This window comes from Sminthopsis crassicaudata, chromosome 5, assembly GCF_048593235.1.
Source record: "Sminthopsis crassicaudata isolate SCR6 chromosome 5, ASM4859323v1, whole genome shotgun sequence".
In the NCBI taxonomy this organism is placed as follows: Eukaryota; Metazoa; Chordata; class Mammalia; order Dasyuromorphia; family Dasyuridae; genus Sminthopsis; species Sminthopsis crassicaudata.
Genome location: NC_133621.1, coordinates 266,097,095 through 266,117,959, shown reverse-complemented (window position 1 = coordinate 266,117,959; position 20,865 = coordinate 266,097,095).

Here is a 20,865-nt window from a genome sequence, read left to right as displayed (position 1 = left end):
AAATACAATGCCTATATCTTACACTATTCAGAAAAATTTAACTCTTCTGTCCTTCCAGACCTTTGAGATTGGAATAGCACTCTGGGATTTTCTGTTATCCTCACTCTTCACTCTTTGCCTTGTTTTTTCCTTGCTTATTTTTTATTATTGAGTCTCATAATCATTTTATTTCTGCCTCCTTCTCTAGTTCCTTTGTATCATCCAGTTGTGAAATCAGCACTGCTTATTATTACTATTTATCCTTATGCCAATTACATTAAAATATGGATTGATTAATTGTAAGAAAAGAAATTCAGTGATTTTTTTTATTCATCTAGGGGTGACACATTTTAGGTTCTGGGATTTTATTGATTTTTCATTTTCTCTTTAGGCATCACAAATATTTTCTCAAGTGGTGATATTTTTCTTGTCTCCAAAGGAATTTTTAGCTCTACTAGGTTGCGTATTTGGGTTATACTCATTTCTTTAGGATTTTCCTCTTAACTTTTAAGTTATAAAAGGTGTCAGAGTTGGGGAAATGTCTTAATATCATCAAACATTAGAATATTAATTTATAAGTAATAGCTTTAGGTGTATGTCAATTATTTTAGCAGAGGGAAAACCTTTGCTTCTCTAAAGTAAAAAGGCAATTTAGAGAGCATATTAAAGTGGGATGGTTTTCATCCACTTATTGATGGAAGGTATATCCCTATCTTAAACCAATTCAATTTGTTTTACAAAAAAGTCCTTAATTTTTAATTCTTATGTTGTGAAGTTTATTAATATTAGTAGTGATCACCTTGCAATCAACCTAGTGCTAATTTGTTGTTCAAAATATTTTTAAAAATTACTCTTTTGATAGAAGCAGAGGGTTTCGAAGAAGCTCTACGAAAACTTACCTTACAGAGGTTTTTAGCATTTGATTTCTTGAGTCTTATTTCCCTTTGGGATCCCTCTGTTAGAAAGTTTTTCTTTACATCAAAACTAAATGTGTATCTTTACATCTTCCATTCATGAGCAAAATTAGTCAATATTTCTCTCATTTGACAATGCTTTCAAATACTTAAGTTCTTTTAACATACTGTGTGTGTATGTATACACATTCTATTTGATAGGCAGTCTAGAAAATGAAGCATATAAAGTTGAAAAGTTTCTAAAATATATACACAGTCACTGAAGCACAAAATTTGCTGGGAGATATAAAGTTCCCAAGTGATGAGGTCCTAGAGCCTTCCACCTTTAGTGGAGATCTTTGAAAATTTTGTACCAAGCTATGATATCAACCCTCCCAGATTAAATTTCCCCTATAAATAATGCCTTCAAGGTGTAAATCTTTCCTAAAATCCCTTTTTATCTCATCATGCTCCGCCTCATGCTGTCTGTCTTCTCACTTCCTCCCCCAAGATTCGTCTTTCTCCTTGTTAAATAGCTAACTCTCTAAGAGTGCTAACTGTATGTGTCCCAGGAGATACTATCTTTTTCTTCCTCAAATTCATTTTATATCAGCCTAAGAATTTACAAGGAGACAAATAATCTTTTTATAACCAAACAGCATTAAGATCCCAGAAGACAGGTCTCGAACTAATTTCCTTAAGAGTAGCTGGAATCCCAGGTCTTGTGTCTTATCAGCATCTGACTACTACATCTCTGCTAACTGCTTCTATGCAGGAGCAAACTCATTTTTATCCTATAACTCACTGTAACTGTAACACTAATTCTACTCAATGACAATTTTCTTAACTGCCCTTAACTTTCTGTTTTGTGGCATCTCTGCTAGCTTTCAATTCTATGTTCTCACTTGCTTTCTGCCTTCCCACATTAGGTTGTTGGCAGCTTTTTATTAAAATTACCCAAAAGTGGTGAATTGCCAATACACCAAGTATTTAGAGTGCACACCTGAAAAAAGCAGTTATATAATGTATATGTATATGTAATACATCTGCACTTAACATCGAGATAACACAATGGTGTCTGTGTTAGTAAGGTTAAAATCTTGTTCCCTAAGAGAAGAACCATTTCTACCTGGGAAAGGACTTGATTCCAATCTGGGAATCTTGATTCTCTTGGGCCATTTTCACTCTTTTTTTTTTTTTAATTGGGAGAAATTACAGGAATCTACACTGCCAAGCAATGGTGTAATTCCCTTCCCTTGCTTTTTTGGGTTAGCATACTATATTCCTCTATGGATGTAGCCTGCAGATCAATAGTACCTTCCCTTTCTTCTCGTTAATTGTGAGTTCCACTGGGAACTTGTCTTTTCAATTGTTAACTATAATATTCTTTCTATTGCTCTCCTGAATCTATATCTTACCACTCCTGGTGTCTTATTTTACTTCATTTTATCTGTAGCCTTTTTTCAAAAATATAGGTACCTTGCAGCAAAGAGAACTGCCATTATGAATTCTACACATGTGCTTCATGTTTTATATTTTGAACTGAGAATTGCTATTCAGACTCCATCACAAGATTCTCCACTGAGTCCCTGAGAGGAATAAGAACTATGTGACTAGACCCTTAGAAAGAAAATTTTACTTTCCAAGCATGGGGAATTTATATCTTCCCATCTTTACTGGTGTCCAATCTCCCGTACATCCATCACCATTTCAAAAGAAAGCCAAGATATTATTCAGGATTACTTTTTTTTTAACCTATTCATTTGTCTATGTCAGAATGTATATGCTTTCCTAGGAAAATATCTCCTGAACTTATTTTCTTAACAACTTTGTGGTTCTTTATAACAAGGTTTTGTTGGGTTTTTTTAATGGTAAGAACAGAAATCATGCCAAAGTCTTTTATAACATTTAATTTTAAAGTTTCTTCTACCTTCTGTTTAATTGTGGTATTTCCAAGTTGGCATATATCCAATATGCCATTTTCCCTGTCTTAATTACTAGAGTTTGAAGAGTAACTCTATTTTCTGGCTTTGAGCCTAACACACACTACCAAAACTTCTTACCCCAAGGTTATCAAATGTATTTTAACTGCAAAATCAGATAAGACTTTCTCTCAGTATTCATCTTTCTTGACCTTAAAAAGCCTAGGAAATGGTCAAAATAAATCATACTAAAATATCTTCACATTTTGACAGGGGTACTAGGCTGACCAAGAGATTATTTTCATTATTGAAAATATATATCTTTGTATATCTAACTTTCAGCAAGGGGGGTGCAGCTAGGTGGTGCAATGGAGAGAACACAGCCTTGAATTCAGGAGGACTAGGGTTCAAATCTGGTCTCAGACACTTAACACTTCCTAGCTGTGTGACCTTGGGCCAGTCACTTAACCCCAGCCTCAAAAAAATTTTAAAAATTAAAAAAAATAAATTTCAGCAAGGTATTTGAATAGATGTATGGATACATAAAAGTAAGTGAACAAATACATGAAAGTAAGTGAACAGAACTTTTCATGAATTCTCCTTGGTATCGTAATTGCATTCTATTCAAATCAATGTCATGAAAACAATTACTAAGAAGCATCACCTACCCAGGTAATATAATACATGGGGAAAGTTAAATTGATCCTATTTATTTTTGAGGAAGTTAACTAAAAATAATCCAGAATGACAGAAAAAAATCATTCATAGATGGATTTTATGTGGGAATATTCAAACCTAAAGGTTTTAGGATTTGAAACACTAAAAAAAGTAATAGGAAATTACAGTTAATTACAAGGGCACAACTAGAACTCAAGCTTAAGATAGGCCCTTTCAGTATTTGTGGAAGATGTTACACTCATCTTTTAAAGGAGAAAAAAGATACCTCCTACGTTCTAGTCTGCTGAGAGCATTAACCACAAGGCAGTGAATTTTGTTATATGACTTTGTCATTTATTTTGCTTATCCCTACTAATGATTGGAATGTAACAAATTGAGTAAAAAATTGAGCAAATGCAGAACTACTTCTCATGTTTTTTACTTTTCACTTTTTCCAGAGATGGTTCACAGTGCTTCTGGAGAACTTTTTCTATGAGAAGTAAAACATTACACCCAATGTCAGGCCCACTTCCATCTTCAGCTTCAGTTTTAACAGATTTTTATTCAGTAGCAATGATTTGCAAAGATAATTCTTTGAACCTTCAAATCCTTAAAACTTCTGTAGCTCTCATTTTGCTGAGAATTATTAGTAAAATCCCATTTTGAAGCATCTGAAAAGTAAATATTCAAGTGAAATAGTACAGCAATTTTATCTACCTGATAATAATTTTTTCCATAGGATGTCACTCAAATTTTCAACTGTTTATGTTGTTTGTTTTTGTGATGTCATATTTCAAATAGCATGACAAAACACCCATCATCAACTGTTTTCCTTCAGTATTGAGCCTATTCTCTTTTTCTTGGATTATCAGCTCTAACACTGATGCAACATGAATCTGAATCTAGATTTGTAGAGCAAACATAATATACCACAAATGTTAATATTTGATAATAATTATCCAGTTAAATATTTTGACAAACTTACCCCTTAATACATGGTGCACAGGTGTTAAAATGTTCCTTGGAAAAAATACTCATTATTGGAATTTATTCCTCATATTGATGGCTCTCCATAGAAAATAGAATAGCTGGGAAAGTTAATGAGCTGTTTTCACTTAATTTGTCACCATCTTTTCCCTCCAATATTTCCATTTCATTGTATTGATGATTTAAAAGGAAAGCTTATTATCATTGTTACTTTATTGTTGTCTGTGTGTGTAAATGTGTATATATATATATATATATATATATATATATATATATATAAAATCTTTGCATATGCTGCTTTAATTCTGTATCCATGTCCATTTTTGAGATTTTGTCCCTATATGAAAGGGAGTGTCTCCAATATCTTAGCTCATTTGTAGAATTACTGACTATTCTTGTATAAGATTTCTTTCTTTATGTTTTGTTTTCTCCTTACATTTTTAATAAGTTCGAGCTTTTTTTTTTTTTTTTTTTCTTTTGGATGATTGATTTCATGTTATCAGAGTGAGTAAACTGGATTCCAAAATGGCTTCCTGGACCACTTGATTGGAGCAAACCTCCTGAATTTGGTTCCAAATTTATATTTCTGTGCAGAGTTCCAGCCATATCTATACCAAATGATCTTCATTTCATTTATAGCTAATTTTGAGTCATCTCTTTTATATTTTTTTGCAATTTCTGGCTTATTCTTAGGTTGTAGTATGTTACTTTGTGTGCACACATTAGAAGAAAATTGAAGAACATTTTCTTAGAAAGTGATCTCTAAATTCTGTAAAACAGCATTTTCCTGATCATTTTCCATTGCTCAGGAAATGACTGAAGAACTCTTACTCTGAGAGGGCTTTTATGTTTCTCCTTTTCCACAAAATCACTTAGGATGCTTCTGGTATTTCTTTTGATTCCTCTTCAAAGTCATCTTTTTGGAGGTTGTCTTTTGTCTGATCCGCAATTTTGTCCTTTCCACAAATTTTACCATACACTTTCTTTAACTCAAGTCGTCTTGATTTTAGATTGGGTTTTGACTTTCTTTTCCTCCTCAATCCAACTTTCCTTTTAATTTGTTTCTGCACCTAACTGCATGTCATCAACATGAGATTCCTACTGGATTTTGGTCCTTGAGACATTCTTTCCTAGTTCAAAAATGGAGCATGAAGAAATTTAATTTCGTTGCTTGTTCTGGAAAGCTCCTTGCTTCTAAAGTAACTATCCTTGGGTAATGAAATAAGGACAAGGAACAATTATGTAACATGCACTGCTAGCGGTTACTATTACCAGTCTGTCCTAGGCCCAACAGAGTACCTTTGACCACTGACCTTTGCAGTGTCAACTCTACCCGGCTCGCCTCCTCTGAGGCCTTCAAACTTCTCTGGCCACAGATTTCTTGAATCTATAGTTTAATTTAGTAGCATGCTCAAGAACAGCCACATGTAACTTAAAAGCCTTTATTATACCTACTCATATAATGCCCTGACTTAATGCCCTGACTTGTTAACTCCCTAGTGAACACCTGGTCTGAAGACCCATATGCTCACTACCAAACTCCTTACCTCTCTGGGCTATCCATCAGCTTTGCTCGGCTACCCCAGGCTAGGGAGCCAGGTTAAAGAGAGCAACTTGCTGTCTGCAGTGGGCTTATAAAAGGCCTGTGAGGTCACACACACAGCCAACCAGCAAGACAGCCGTCGCCCATTACGGAGCTATCTCAATATGGCCAGGATCCCAATCACAGGGCAGTCCCAATATCCACAGAGATTACTTCTGGGCTACTCAACTTACCTGTTGTGCTGTGGCCGCCCATTTAAAGGACCATTACACAATTAAAAAATAAATAGTTAAAACTTAATTTTTTAAGCATAGGGCATTACCTAGTCCCAAATCATTATTTCAAATTTCAAAAATATTTAAACTTTCCCTTTAAAAAATGAACTTGGAAAGTAAATTTTATCCAAGACATTCTGTATTAGTTAAATTAGTATGCTTGTACCATACTATATAATTCCTCACAAAACAAACAGGAAAAATTTCCTGTTTCATATCTTAATCCAGATTGTTTTTTTCAAAAATAGGCTAAAAAGATTTTAACTGGTAATTTTACATAGTCAAAATTATAATACAGATATGTTCTGTAGTGCCATTACTGGATCAGAGGGTATATATAGTTTTATAATCCTGGACATAGTTCCAGATTGCTCTCCAGAATAGTTGGATCATTTCAGAACTCCACCAACAATGAATTAATGTTCCAGTTTTCCCACATCCCCTCCAATATTTCTCATATTTTTCTCATTTTAGTCAATCTGATATAAGGTGATACCTCAAAGTTCTTTTCATTGGATTTCTCAATAGTGATTTTGAGCATTTTTTTATATTGACTATAGATAGCTTTAATTTCATCATCTGAAAATTATCTTTTCATATCCTATGACAGTTTTTTATATATTTTTAAAATCTGACCTTTATCAGAAATGATGCAGGCGTAGCCCCTTTTAGATTCTTTGTCTGCTCTCCAACTTCCTTTGGGACTGACCTTTGATTTACAAGATCTGGTCAAAACCTCAAGGGGAGAGATCAGTATCTGAGCCAGTTTGAGGTTGTACCCATCTCCCACCAGATCTGAGCTGGCTTGGGTTTTCAGCCCCCATTCTAATCTGCTCAGATAACCCAACCCCCACCTGGTGGGTTCTGGCTATTGAGGAATCAACCTGGGCTCCACCCAATTTGGAATCATGCCTTGTTGGAGAGTTGAAAGATGCCAGCATCACACTCTCTGTCCTGCCACTTATGGTGTATTTCTTCCTCTATCTAATGCCTTTTACTAACCAGACTTTAACCTTGCTTCCAAACCATACAATAAACCTCTTTTTATCAATCTAGGTTTTCGAGCCTGTAAAATCATTTACAGGGGACTCGCCACCACTAGACCTCATTTAACTTTGTGTCCTTGCACCGAATCCTAAGGGGTTGTAAGGGAGCTCCATGTGACTCCCTGTACCCCAATCCTTCCACTAGACCGCAATCCTAATTTTAATGAGGTATAAACCTCATCATTAGGTATTTACCTCATCAAGAAATACTAGCTATATTTGTTCCCCAGCTTTGTACTTCTCTTTTAATTTTGTTTCTGTTGGTTTTGTTTGTGCAAAACCTTTTTTGTTTTAATGAATAAAATTTACCTATTTTATCTTTCATAATATTCTCTACTACTACTTTGGTCACAAATTCCTACATTTTCCAATTAATGATAATAAATGACAATAGGTAAATTATCTTTTATTTTCCTAATTTGTTTATGGTATCTTTTATATGCAAATCATGCATCCATTTTGGCTTTATTTTGGCTTGGGATGTGAGATACAAATCTATTTTCCAGTTTTCCCAGAAATTTTTGTCAAATAGCGAGTTCTTATTTATTCAAATACTAGATTGCTATAAGCTTTAATTATTTATTTCACTGATTCACCATTCTTACTTAGCCATTACTAAGCCACTATCCTTTGTATTTTGTTTTTTCATTAATTCCCTTGATATTCTTGATTTTTTTTGTTCTTCCAGAATTTTGCTATTTTTTCTAGTTCTATAAAATAATGTTTTGACAGTTTGATTAGTATAGCACTGAACAAGCAGTCCATTTTAGGCAGAATTGTTATTTTAGTTGGGTGTAGCCGTGAATATTGATAGTTTTCCAATTATTTAGGTCTGATTTTTGTGTCAGAAGTGTTGTATAATTATATTCATATAGTTCTTGGGTTGTCTTAGCAGGTAGTATTTTGTTTTGTCTATGATTCCATTTTAAATTGAATTTTTTCTATCTCTTACTGATGGGCTTTGTCAGTAATATACAGAAATTCAGATGATTTGTGTGGGTTTGTTTTATATTCTGCAACTTTGCTAAATCTGTGAATCGTTTCCAATACTTCAGCTATTTTTCCAAATACTTTACATAGTATTGGAATTACTGCTTTTGGTAGAATTTTGGTAGAATTCGTTTCTGAATTTCTGACCCTGAAGATTTTAAGGAATTCATTAATGAGTTGTTCAGTTTCTGTTTTCTACAACGGGACTTAAGTAATTTATCTACTCTTCTGTTAACCTTGGTAAATATTCATCCATTTCAGTTAGTTTGTCAGACTTGCTGCCATATACTTGGGCAAAATAGCATTTTGTATTTAGATTTGTCTGATTCTGTAGTTAAATTTGTCTGATTCCAAGAGGGGAAGGTTGAGATCCCAGACTAGAATAGTTCTGTGTCCCATCCCATACTATATCCCAGGGAAATCATAAAGGAGGGACCAGGACCCATATGTGCAAAAATATTTGTAGCAGCTTTTTTTGTGGTAGGAAAAAACTGGAAATGAGTAAATGCCCATCAGTTGTGGGATGGCTGAATAAGTTATGGTATATGGAATATTATTGTTCCATAAAAAAATGAACAAGCTGACTTTAGAAAGGCTGATGCAGAGAAGCAGAACGAAGAATACATTGTACACAATAAACAGCAAAGACTGTGTAATGATCAACCATGAAAAACTTGATGATTCTCAGTAGTTAAGTGATCCAAAACAATCCCAATAGACATTGGACAGAAAATGCTATCTACATCCAGAAAAAAGAATTAAGAAAACAATGTAAATCAATACATGCTATGTTCACTTTTGTTTTGTTTTTTTTTTCTCTCCCAGGGTTTTTCCTTTTTGCTCAATATGATTCAAAAACCAATATGTGTTAAAATAAATATTCATATCCAGAGAAAGAAATGATTGTGTCTGGATACAAACTGAAACATACTTTAAATTTTTCTTTTTTTTTTTCTGTTTTTTTTGTAACATGACTTTATTGAAATGTTTTGCATAAGTTTTACTTATGCTTTCTCAATGGGGGATGAGGGAAGAGAGGAACAAATGGAAACAATTTTTAAGTTTTATATGTAACTAGAAAAAATAAAAATATTAAATTTTTAAAATTTAAATTTTAAAAGTGAATTGAATTGAATTGAATTTGAATTAAAATCATAACTTCAACACCTACTTGTCTTTATATGGAAATCTTGCTCGAAATTTTTCTTTTAGATTGAAAATAAGGACAAAGTGTTAGGAAGCCCATTTAGGATTTGTTTGGCAGGGAAGTTATAATTTTAAAATTAAAGATAGGTCTGAAGATATAAGACTGAGCAATTTTCAATGATTACTATAGTGTCTCTTCTGCTATACTGTGTACAACAGATTGGCCTGTTTCCAATAGTTTGCTTTAAGGGATGAAGCATACAGTAAAAACTGTTTGCTCCTCCAAGCACAAGATATTGTGTGGTACGGAAATGGTGAGGGAACACCATTTAATAAAAAAAACTGGAGAGAGCTCTAGAGAAAAGCAAAGTTTATTGTACATTCTCGCTAGAAGGGCTAGACTAGAGACTAGACTAGAGAGAGAGTAGACTATCGAAGAGAGGAAGCGCCTCCTGTGGGCAGGACAGCACCTTTAATCCCTAACACAAAACGCCCCCTCCCACCACTGACCCTCATCCTCATTGGCTGAGAGTCTTACATTCTAAACGCGAGATCTACCCATGAAATTGAACTTGACCAATAAGTACATAGTTGCCCATATTTGGATGAAATAGGGAGATGTCATAGGAGGGGAAGGCAATGCCCTTTGCTCGAACTTCAGAGTCCTTCAGGCCTACTCAAACTCTGAAGTAGATGAAGCCTTACTCGATTTTCGCAACTGTCTTGAAAGATCTCACCTCATCTCATTCAATATTCCTCCTACTTCACATTTATTTCCCCTAACTCATTAAGTGCTTTCTTCTCTCCCCTAACTCATTAAGTGCTTTCCTCTCTCATTTTCCTGTCTCTTCCCTACCTGGCTTACTCAAGTCCTAGCTAAAATCCTACCTCCTACAAAAAACTTTTCCCAATGCTCCTTAATACTTATAAACCTTCAATCACTATTTTCTCTTTCATCTATCTGAAATGAAGTGGCCCTTATCCTTGCCAATGAAAATGCCTCTACATATATGAGCAATACCATACTATCTTACCTATCATTAACATTTGTCTTGTCACTTATCTTCAATCATTTCCTGCACTATGGCTATTTCCCTGCTTGCATACAAGCATCCCAAAAAAACTTCACTTGTTCAGTCCATTCCTTCTATCATCCCACATATCTCCTCTTGTAGCTAAATTCCTTGAGGCTTGTTGACAACTGGTATCTCCATTTCCTCTTCTGTCAGTTTCTTTTAACTCTGTTCCAAATTCTCCAAAGATACTAATTTCTTAATTGCCAAATCTTATCAATTATCATCTTTAATTCTCTTCAGACTCAAAGACTCTTACATTAAAGGGCAACTAGATGGCAAAAAGGATAAAGCACCTTTCTTGGAATTAAGAGGATTTGAATTCAAATCTAACTTCAGACACTTAACACTTGTTGGTTGACTCTAAGCAAGTCATTTAACTCCAATTGCCTGCAAACAAAACAAAACAAAAAGACCCATATATTGTTGACCTTAGGGAGGTTTTGCCTTCTGGGTTTGCCTCAATTTTTTTATCAAAATGAATTTAAGAAGAAAATGGCAGACCAATCCAGCAACTTTACCAGGAAATTCCCATCAGTTTTAGACATGACATTTCAGCAGAAGAGAATAGTATTTATTTCCACTTCACCACTGATTTAAATTCATTAAAAATGGACAGGCAGGAGTGAGAGGTGACTCCAGCTTTTGGGACTTGCTATCCACTCTCCAGGAGGCAAAGCCTGAACCTAACCCTGTTCCCTGGTGCTGAGGGGAATGATTTTGCAAAAGTTAGGGCAGATTTGGGAGGTACACAGAAGGAAAGATTTGGGGGAGGAGATGTGTTTGTAGGCTGCACTAGAAGCCTTCCCTTCTCTTTTCTCCCACCCCCAACTGTTACCACTTCACCCAAAAGACCATCAACAGCTGCTACTGCATGCACCTTTCCCCATCGAGGCAACTTCCTGAGGTCCTTATCCTGGATCAGGTATCCTGCATTGGGGTTGGATTCTGGGACTTTCAAGTAACTCCATGGAGTGACAGAGTGAGATTGTCCTTGTCCAATAATTGGAGCACTGAGGTGTAGAGCCCCGTGAGCCCGCAGCAGATATAACTGACTCAACTCTAGAGCTTGCTACAACCCTGGTAACTACAGGAGAGTAACTGAACGGCACGAGCCTTTTTTGGGTTCGTGACTCACGAGGATGCAATAAATGGTCAAATCATACACAGTTCAGTGCACTGTTGCAGGGTCCCTTAGCTCTCAGAGCGAGAATTCTGAAGCTCCAGATCACGAGACTGGGTGAGCTCCAGGACTCAGATTCGAATCTTGGGACCAGCAGCACTTCCTCTGCGAGTCTTCTGTAAAATGAACACATTCTATCAGATATTCAATAATTTGCAGCCCCTAACAATTCTGTGAAATTGAAGGACCTGAAAAGGCCAGATGGGCAAATGCAGTCTAGGTTCCTCTTGTGATTCTTCAAGAATGTCAGGGAAAGATTTATACTGGACAGAGAGCCTGATAGATAGGTGAGAGTTGTCCTCAATAAGACATCCTGGGTTCAAGCCCATCCTATACAGTATTTAAATTACCTTAGTCTAGTTATTAATGGAGGAACTGAAGGGAGAAGGGGATTACAGTACTGAGAAAAAGATGTCACTTTTACTTGAAATGTTTAAACATACCCTACCTAACACTATAGAGGATATATAGAAGATAATAGTCCCATTCAACTCTAGGCTGACAAGACCCAGTCCAGAGTGTTGTGTTTTTTAAGAATGTTACATTTCAGGAGGGACAATGATGAATTCAGAGACAAGATGATTTTCAAATATACCACAAGGATACTTTGATTCTATGTGGTCTATATCACACTGTTGTAGGCTTCTATTAGAGTATTTTAAGTCACATATGAGTAGAAACTAGAAGCATTTTGTTTTACTGACGGGTTCAATGGTAAGGAAATTTCTGCAAAGGGAAACAGTACTGGTTATTTAACTAATCTCAATCTTTCCCTTCTTTCCTTTCCTTTCCCCCTTCCCCCCCTACATTGCATTCATGATGTAAAATATATCTTCTGCACCACCAACCAATATTTGTTTTTTCAGTTCCAGGATCACTGAACCTGAGAAAACAAATAATGCATACTCACCCTGATGACACACCTGGTACTACTGCTGCTGCTTGTTCTCCTGGATCTACTTCTCTTAGCCCTTCTTCCCTCATCTCTGTGTGGGATGGGTTTAATCCCTAAAGGGAGAGGCCTAGACATACACCTGGGAATCATCCCAACCCCCATCATATGCCTGGAACCTAACCTGCTTCAGGCTTGTCTAGGGTTTAAAAGGTAAAGGACTCAAGCCTTCTCATTGAATAGACTAAAAGGACATAACCATCCTTGACCAATGATCACTAATGCTGGCTTTCTCCCACAGGTCATGTCACTTCAGGCAACTTCCTGTATCTCAGGTTCAAAGCTCATTCCTCCAGAGAGTAAATTACCTTCCCTAGGTCTCAGTTCTGAAAACAGGGAACATGTGACTCAACACTAAGAAACACTTCATCAATCAGGCCCATTCAGTCCCCCCTCTTTTTCACCAGTTTGAAGATTTCTCACCCTAATAAATACATGCCACCTTAAGCAGTCCAGACTCAACTTATTTGGGACAAAGGGATAAAGAGCTCCTCATCTGGAGCTGCTGCAGGCTGACCAGGGGCATAGAGCTGACTACCCAGTGGGGTTCAGACTAAAAAGGGGAGAGGAGTTGTAGGCGGGGGCGAGAAGAAGCAGCAGCATCTGGTCTTAAATGTCAGAATCAGGTCACAGTGATTTTCAGGATGACCAAGTAGTTGGAATTTCATGGCTCAGAGTCTGGAAGGAGCAACTCTCACAAGTATATTAAAATGCAAGGAATAAATATCAGTAAAAGAATAAACAGTTTATAGAGTAATAGTATATATAGTGTAGTTATAGTAGTGTTAATAAAGAGGTTACTAAGGACAGTAATGAGGAAATCCTCCCAGAAGAAGACTGGGGAGAGGGAGGGAAGATGAGGCTATCAAAAATGCCTCTCATCCTAACAGCTTTCCTAGGATAGATAGCAAGGAATGCTTTTCCCAATTTCTTGCTTTTGTTTCCTCAAAGGAGCAGGTGCGATAGAACATGTGCCCTTCAGGGAGTATGATCTCTCCCACAAAAACGCTAAGAGTCTTACAAGGGAAGATTTTTACCCAAGCTTTTTACAGGTGTTAACAAAACAAAGCAGTTTGAAGTCCCTGCCAAGGGGCACATGTGCAGGCCCTTTTCTGAATTTACTTACCTGGGAGACATATGAGGGAACGCAGGAGTCAGGGAATTAAAGTTGCCATGGTCAGGGGCAAATGATCAGCAATATGGACAGCTGATCTGTAAACCTCCTTCCCTTCACCTGGAGTGAATTCCCCTCCATTTAAGAAACATAAACCTCTCTAGGTCCATGGATAGCTGACAGTGATGTGGGTTATGGTCCTTTTAAGAAACTAATCCTTTCAGAGGGATTTATTCCTTTCTGATTCCCAACCTCTCATAGCAGATGCATTATCAATTCAAGAATCTAGGACCTTTGATTCACAAATACTGGTCAAAAGCACCCTTTTGAATTCCAATAGAAGATCTGGGCCTGTCCCAGCCCCCTGCTGGATCTGAGCCAACTTGGGACTCCACCCACAGGCCCCTTTAGTTAAATCATAAAAGAGCCAATCTAGAGTTCTCTCTTTGCAGAGATTCCAAACATGCCAGCCTTACACCTGGCATGCCAAGGATCTCTGCCCACTGGAACACTGTTTCTAGTGCCCTCTTACCTCTACCTTCACCTTTTACTAATTAGACTTTAACTTTACTTCCAAAACCCATAATAAATTTCTTTTGGCAATCTAAGTTTTTCGGTCCGTAAATTCCTTTACAGGGGACTCTTGCACTGCTACTAGACCTCATTTAATTCCATATCTTTGTGCCAAATCAAAAGGGGTGGCAGGGAAGCTCTATTTGACTCCCTGTACTCCGAACCTGCCACTAGACCTCAATCAAACCCTAATTTCATTTAAGTACCCCAATTCTAGACCTCATCAACAGCAATCATTTTCTCTGCATATTTAATAGGGAATTGTTTGGGTGTCAAAAGTTGTCTTTCTACATAGCCCCAATGATTATGCAAAACATGAAATATGCATTTGAAGACAGTATAGATCTTTGATAAGTCAAGGACCTAGCCCTGCCTTCCATCAACATGCAGTGTAAAAGACTCTAAACGAGTATTTTAACTTTTAGGGGCCTAAAAAAGACTTAACCTAATCAGTGAATGATGAGATTCCCAGTTTTCAAAGAACAAAAGGCAAAGTGGGAGTGGCCCCAAGTAAGCCTTTAGATAAACTCTAGCCCCAGAAAGTAAAAGGGTTAAAAGGTATAATAGCAGCAATCAAAAAGTCCTCCAGGGCTGGGCTGCAAATTAAAATATCTACATACTTGTGTTGTTTTATATCTCACTGACCACTTACTCTGATTACAGACATTTGGTGTAAGAGGAAAAATCAGGGATATGATTTATGGCAGTTTTACTTCTGGTAACTGTCCTATTTCTTTTCTTTTCTTTTCTTTTTTTTTTTTTTTTAACCATTCCACCTTAAACCAGACTTGGGAATAATCAGGTGGGTTCTCATTCAAAAGAAGACCACTGGGAAATTGAGTCAGAAGTATCCTATCTCAGTTGAGACCAAAATAATCCATCCAATTCATTCCAAAATGCCACCTTCCACATGTGGAAACTTTCAGATTTAATAACACTCTCTTCATTCTAAAGAATTAAACTTTTGGAAATAATCCTGTCAAATTATCAGATCAGATTAAAATCCTGCTCTAGGTTTGTTTTTTTTTTTTTGTTTGTTTTGTTTTTTATATTCCTTAAACAAGGAGACTATTATGCACTTAAACATTAAATACTTTGCTTTAGATAAATGGGTTTTCTTAGTAGAAATAAATTACTTTCAGAAAACTTGCAGTTGCAACAAACTTCTTAGAGCAGTTATAGACTTAAAAAAATAAAAAAACATTAACATGTAAATGTGGGCTGTTCCCTTAAACAGTAGAATCAATATCCGAACCAGCAAGGAGCTGCAATTGTTAAAAAGCCACCATACTTAATGGGGGAAAGGGGGATTAGATCACCTGACAAGGTCCCTTTCCATGTGGTAGACCTTCCCCCATTCCATCATGCTTCCCAACCCCAATTTATCACAGTTAACCTTTTTAGGGTGCTATTTCCCCTAGGATCCAATCTACCAGCTAAAGATAGGCCCCAACCTCATGGGGTATCTCCTTTCCCATGGCAAATGGCAGATTCATTAGGGGTTTGTGCCGTTTTGTTCTCCTTTTCTGGAAAGCTATTTTCCTCTCTCATCTTTTCTCACCCATCTCTTCCTGTCCCATATCCATCGCTCTCCTCTCAATGCCTACTTGCTCAAACCTTCTCCAACATACTAAACACTCCCAAACCAATACTAGATGCTCCATTTAAACTATTGATTGCTTTTGCAAATCAATCTTGTCCCTTGTCTTTAAATCAATTTTTTTAAACTTTAAACTTCAAGATTCACAAATAACTTGGAACCAAATTTCATAATTTTATATATATATATATATATATATATATATATAAAACTCACAGTACAAATTACCCAATACTTATAGAAAGCAACATACCATCTAAGTAGGGAGATACAAACACGACCTCCCCTATGTAAGCTACCGGCATTTTGTTTTAATAACCTATATTTTGACTTAAAATCCAATCAAATACAGCTTTAAGTTCCCAACTATGTAAAACTGCTTTTGCCATCATATTTAAAATAATAAATATCACTAAATAGCAGTTTCTTTATCCCTGGCCCCACGTGGCACAAGTCAGGACACAAGGGAAGGAAAGGAAGAAACTACCATCTTTACTCTCCTCTTCACCATCCTCCCCAATTTAATTGAATTGCTTTGGAATTTCAAAATGACCAATAGCCAAATTCCCTAACCATTATTCCTGATGGACTTTCCTAAAGTTCCAACTTTGGCCCGGATTGGAGCCTATAGGAAAGTCTCTCTTTTCCTAACAAATTCTAGCTCACAACAAACATGACAAAAGACATTCTGCACAAACACAGACAAAAATCACATGGGAGAGACCATCTCTTCTCCATTTTCCCACAATAAAATAAATAAATAAATAAATAAATAACCGAAGTGCACTTTTTTTTTTTCCTTTTTGCTCCAAAGATTTGAGTTGGACTGCTCTCTCTCAAAGCATCGAATCTCATCCCACTGGTCTCCAGCAAATGCACAGCCAAAACCCTCCAGGGTCACTTGGCATACCAGGGTCAGAAGAAGTTGCCTACCTTCATAGCCAACCATAGAGTGCCCCTATCCTGTGCCATTAACAGAGCCCCTTAATCTTGCCCTCAACCCATCTGGATCATCCAAAGCTTGATGATCCCAGGGCCCACAAGGATAATTTGAGGGCACATTAACGGACAGTGCCTCTATGATTACACATGCATAAGTTACTGGCTTTCTTCACATCCAGGTGGTTTGATCTTCAAAAACTTCTGTGCTTTCTGTTTGTATCTGAATCAATCTCCAGAGAGGAAGGCTGAGAGCCTGATCTCAAGGTCAGTTGGAGAACCCAACCTGGCACCTACCTTGAATCAGGGGCCCACCAGCCATCTCTCTGGGAAGCCAGATCCTGGACGAGACCCCATAAACTGTGTGGGACACTGAGAAACACTTGAATCAGTCCCATTCATCTCCATTCCCTTGTCCCCTTCTTTCTTCTCCTTCTCCCTTTCTTTTTTGTTTTTCCATTTCCTGTTTTCTTTCCCTCTTCTCCCCTTGTCTTTGTTCTCCTCCCTTTCCTTCTCTTAGTCCCCTTTTCTTTCCCTTTTCCTGCCTTTTCCCTCTCTTCCTTTCCAACAAATTAAAATATCAGCTCATCTCCTATGCAGTCCCTCTTATATTTTAATCTTTGAAATCACTCACACCCTTCTTAATATATTTCCTCCACCATCTCATCCTAAATCTCCAATCCCTCTGGGTATGGATTTGTTAACAAATGCAGTCTCTTAATTATTTTGACAACAGCCTAAAGTCTAGTGAGCCTATTCACTATACAAATTGCAGTACAGTTTTAAGATGACTCAGTACAACCAATTAAAACTCACATAGAATAGAATATAAAAATGGGTGGAACTGTCCTGATTTCACATTAAAAAAACCATACCAGAATTAATTTCTTCATAAAAATGTTAATTCAACTTCTTATTATAGAGGAATCGCTATAAACTTTTCTGGAAATATAAAAAACCAGATACACCACCAAAATTGTTAAAAAATTACTCTAAGCATAATCGCCCCTCCCACCAAAACATCCCTAATTGCCTTGGTGCAAAGTATATTTTAGAAGTTATAAATTGTCCTAGACAGTTCATTATTGAGATTCCTCTACAGGTCCTTTAGCATTAGTGTTCTCAGACTCTGGACTGCAGTCTCATCAGTAACATCTGATAAAGTCCTTCCAGGACTTAGCAAATTCCAAAGATCAATATGTCTGGATCTGAAGTCCTTTTGAAGGGTCAAAATGATGAGGACACTGCCAGTATATAATTCCTTAAAAACTTATCCTTTGTTTTAAAAGAGGGTATTTCTTTTTTCCCTCCCAAATAAAGTAAACCATCTTATATGGGGGAAATCCCAGATCACTTCTGGGGACAGTTTTACTTCTTTAAAAAAGCAATAGACCTGAAGTTAAGAGAACCTGAGTTCAAATCTGACCTCAGACACTTAATACTTCCTGGCTGTATGACCCTGGGCAAATGACTTAACACCAATTGCCTTAGCAAAAAAAAAGAAAAACATTTGTTCCAAGACAATTTAGTATAACATCAATTTAATAATTTGTTAAGAACCTGATTCTTTCCAATTTCCCTGATGAGGGCAGATGGAATCTTTCCCCATTATTTCTTATAGAACCTTAAACTTATAAAATTTATAAAAAGTAAAATATATTCCATTATCAGAATCATTAGCCTCTACCAATCCATACCTAGGAACAATTTGTTCCAATGTATCCCACTAACCCCTCTTAAAGCAGCAGAGCTCAGGGGAAAACATCCACCCATCCTATCAAATGACCCAGTATAATCAGTAAATATCACAGTTTTCCCATTAAAGTCATTTCTTCAATGTCAATAAGTTAAATATTCTGGAGCTACCTCTTTCCAAAGGAATACCTTTGCAATATTTTCTTATTTATCTTCAGACATATTACACTTTTCAATTTCTTTGCAATTACACATATTCATATCTGCCAATTTTTCTTGCTTTTATCTCTTTGTTAAAGGGAGAAAGCAAGACAAATCTTAAGATTCAGAATATGGGTAATATCTAAACTTTGGACCAAATTTCACAAAATTTATACTACATATTTAGCAAGGCTCACAAAACGTCAGATGTGCTCATACAATTTTTACATATATATAATTTAAAAAGCAACATGGTATCTTAAAGATATTTTATCTAATTAGGAAATATAAAAATGTTACCTCTTTAGTTAAATTACCAGAGAACTTTGTTTTATTCATTTTTTTAAACTTAAAATCAAATCAAATAGAGATATAAACTTGTAGTAGCAATACTTCAAAATTAATGTACACATGTTTCTAAAATCTTTTACCAGAATAAAGTTCACAATTTTAGCATGCACTAGTTAATGGGAATCATCTCATAAAATTTCAGAATCAAAATTCCAATTTAAACACAACCCCCAAATTTAAGGTGGCAGAAAACTGCCCTTCAAGTCCATCTATCCAATTCAACAAAGTTGAAGGGAAAGAGGGTGAGGGATGGCTGAGCTGATAAACAATATCCTTACACACACACACACACACACACACACACACACACACACACACACACACACACACAAACATGCAGAGCTCTCATTTCTGGTGCAAGAGCTATAAGAAGGGCTTTAAGAAATTATTGGACATCAGAATCCTGGGGGAGAGGGTCAGACAATATTGGATCCAGGTGTCTACATAGGGCTATATGATTTAGTGATTAGCCCACCCTCCATGCTGAGGAGCTATATCAAAGATATTGAGAAATCAGCAAAAACCCCAAAAGAATCCTGGTCATTGAAAGATACCAGCTTAACCAGGACAGATTCCACAAGCCTTTTCCTTTTCAATGGATAGAAACATGGAAAATCCCAGGGAGGAATTTTTTTTCCAGTTTTTCTGTAAAGCCTCAGTTAGACCCTCAGAATGCTTTTAGTCATATAAATTTGTCCTACTTAAAAATATAATAGAGTAACTCAAATTAGCTTTTGGACAGACAGAGCTAAGCAACTTAATGATTAGTCTCAAAAATGTCAAAATCTGCTCAAATGTTTTCAGCAGTTCTATAACTACTTCTCCAGACACAAATTGGCCAGTTGTAGGTACACAGAAATATGTCAATTTTTTTTCTTTTTAATTTGGTAGTTAAATCTATCTCAGAAGTAGTCCTTCCTCTTAACTAAAAGTTAATTGCATAAGTTCAATTTTGTACAAAACAAGTACTTTAAAATTCTAAAATTTAGGAGACAATGTAGGCTCAGGGTTTATTTAATCTGAAGTAATAGAATCTAAAAGTAAAGTAATAGAAAATAAAGTAAAGATGGTGCCATTTTTATTTCTCCTATAATTCTGGAAATAATTGAATGGGTATTTAATAAGGATTGTTAATATTTAAGAATTAGGAAAAATACAGTTCATAAGTCTGTTTTTTTGATCAGTAAACCAGTGAGTAAAATCTTGCTGAGAATATTCTTATCACAATAATATATTTATATTATAATAGTATATAATGTTTCAAAGTACTTTGCATAAGTAAATCTCATTTAATCTTTACAACAACCTGGTGGTGAGGGAGCCTCTTATCTTCTTTTTACAAATCAAATAACTGATATTGAGAAAGGTTTGGTTATTTATCCAGGGTTACACAATTAGAGAATATTTGAGTTTGGATTGAAACTTAGGCCTTCTTTATTGTACAATCTTAGATATCTTGGGCCACCTCTATAATTATCAACAACACTACTCAGTATTCCTGAAAATGTTAATTAATATAGCTTATATTAGTTGAAAATCATAATGAAAGCACAATTCTTTTAATCTTTAAAATTGCAGATGCATTATTAGAAAAGAGTATTATGCTTCACAATTATACAAAAACCACTTTACATAACTGAATGATGAATGCCTAGACATAAGAGCTAGGCAAATTTAAAATTGTAATGCTGGAGAAACTGAGTAAGATAGAGATTAGAGAGTATTCAATACAAAATTTATTAAATG